The sequence below is a fragment of the Empidonax traillii genome, unplaced genomic scaffold (genome assembly GCF_003031625.1).
Source record: "Empidonax traillii isolate 1590-97213 ecotype Southwest subspecies unplaced genomic scaffold, ASM303162v1 scaffold19:size3308961, whole genome shotgun sequence".
NCBI lineage: Eukaryota > Metazoa > Chordata > Aves > Passeriformes > Tyrannidae > Empidonax > Empidonax traillii.
Genome location: NW_020955212.1, coordinates 1218849 through 1221106, shown reverse-complemented (window position 1 = coordinate 1221106; position 2258 = coordinate 1218849). Strand labels below are relative to the sequence as shown.

General features: G+C 55.8%; 1 protein-coding gene across 1 annotated transcript in view; it reads left to right on the top strand.

The window, feature by feature from the left end:
* The first annotated feature begins 635 nt into the window (after positions 1-635).
* ANO10 (anoctamin 10) overlaps positions 636-2258 on the top strand; it is a 123116-nt gene continuing 121493 nt past the window's right edge. The window contains exon 1 of the mRNA XM_027897559.1: positions 636-731. The gene's annotated coding sequence lies outside the window, so the exon portion shown is untranslated. The remainder of the gene's footprint in view (positions 732-2258) is intronic.

Below are 2258 nucleotides of genomic sequence, written 5' to 3'. Positions count from 1 at the left end.
AAGGGTCTGGAGCAGCCAAGGAAGCTGGGGTGGTTCAGCCTGAAGAAAAGGAGTCTCAGGGGAGACCTTATCACTCTCTGCAACTACCTGAAAGGAGTTTGTAGCAATGTGGGTGTCAGTCTCTTCTCACAGGCAGCCAGTGATAGGACAAGAGGACATAGTCTTACGATGTGCCAGGGGAAGTTTATGTTGGATATTAGGAAGAATTTCTTCACAGAAAAGGTGATTAGATGGGCTGCCGAGGGAGGTGGTGGAGTCACCATCCCTGGAGGTATTCAAGAAACGAGCACTTAGTGCTATGGTCTAATTGACATGGTGGTGTTCGGTCAAAGGGTTGCACTCGATGATCTCAAGAGGTCTTTTCCAACTTAATTGATTCTGTGATCCTGTTACAGGCGACAGCCCGGGGAGGGAAAGGTGAAAATAAACAAGAGGATGACGTGAGAGGTCGCGATCTGTACGAGCGTTGATCCAGCACCAGCCTTAAAGCACCTCGGAAGCACTGTGGTGCAAGGGGTGGGCGGTCGGCCAGGGGCCGGGCCGGAATGGTTTGACACGGAATGGGACGGGCCCCGCGCGAGGGGCGTGTCCAGCGGCAGCGGGCGGGCGGTGCCACACTGGGCCGGCCCGGCGCCGCTCCCGGCCGGGCCCGCTGCCTGGGGCCGCCGCCAGGCTCCCGCCCCTCCCTGCGCTCCCCGCCCTGCCCTGCGGATGTGGAGCCGGCACCGGCGGTGAGTGGGAGTGGGCGGGCGGCGGTCTGCCGGCGGGAAGGGGCTCTCGCTGCCTGCGCCGCCGAGAGGGGAGGAGCCTGCCCCTCTCCCGCCCACCCGGCAGCGCCGCGCAGCCAGCGTGGAGTGCCCCCGCCGCCGGGGCGGCTGCGGCACCCCCAGCCCTTGCCCCGCTGCCCGGCGGCCTTCACGGTGCCTGGGAGCCGGCCTGTTCTCCCGGGCAGCGGGCAGGGTGGCGGCGCTGGGCGGCGGCCGCTGGCGGAGCGCGGCCGGGCGGGAGGGAGGGAGGGAGGGAGGGAGGAAGGGAGTCACCGACCGCGCTGGCCGCAGGCACGGCCGGGCGTCTGTCACCACTGGGCATCCGGTTCCTTTAAAAGGAGAGCGAGGCGCTGCCCGGCAGCGGGAGGGAGTCGTGATGGGCCACCTCACAGCGGGCCCGGCCGTGCAGTGAGCCTGCCCCTGCTCTGCACGGACCCCCCTAGAAAGGGGCTGAGCTCCCGCTGCTCTGAGTTGGCACGGTGGTGGCATGGTAGTCACAGGTTGGAGTCGATGGTCTCAGAGGTCTCTTCCAACCTAACTGATTCTGTGGCCGCCACCCAGCCGCTCCGTGACGGGCAGGGGGGCTGTGGGGCTTAGAGGGTTCTTTTGCGTCTGTCCCCCACGCTTCGGGGTCTGTCACAAGTTGGCACGGTGTGTAGATAGGAAAGAAGAGGCCAAGTTACCTCCCGTGGGGTCTGTGCTGGGCATTGGACAAACTGTTTGGAAATCACAGGCACGATTTGGAAGAGTGATTCAGATCTTTTCTAGTTTTCAGTAGTAATAAGACTGAAAATAACAAGTATTACCAAAAGCCAAAAATAACAAATCAAACTGAAAGAGAGTGGGTTTAGTTTGGATATTAGGAAGAAATTCCTTACTGTGAGGGTGGTGACGCACTGGAACAGGTTGCCCGGAGAAGCTGTAGATGCCGCATCCCTGGAAGTGTTCAAAACCAGGTTGGACGGAGCTCTGAGCAACCTGCTCTTGTGGAATATGTCTCTGCTCGCAGCAGGAGACTTGGAACTAGATGATCTTTAAGATCCCTTCCAACCCAAACCATTCTGTGTTTCTGTGATGACTCTGTGGTTCTTAAATAGTCACTATGCCAAGCACAGTGATTCTGAATAAGTGATAGGAACCAATAAATGAAGTTCACTGAGCAGCACACTGTTTATACACAGAAAATAACTGTTCTGCAAAGCTGTTTTCCTAAATAGTAATATTTAGTAATTATCTAGTGCTTTTCATTCTTTAAATTCTTTAGAAATTGCAATATGCGCCATGTGTCAGGCATTATTTAAAAAAACCCAAGAGCTGATTGTGGATAGGGATGCATTAAGGTGGAATGACTTGTCAAAACAGTGTAGTCAGCCACTGACAATCCCAGTTACAGTGCCTCATCCCTGATCATGTTTTCCTTTGTCTGATTCATTTTGTTTGTGCAGATATACATTTAAAATATTTTTAAATATTTGTGAAGTGTATTTCTTT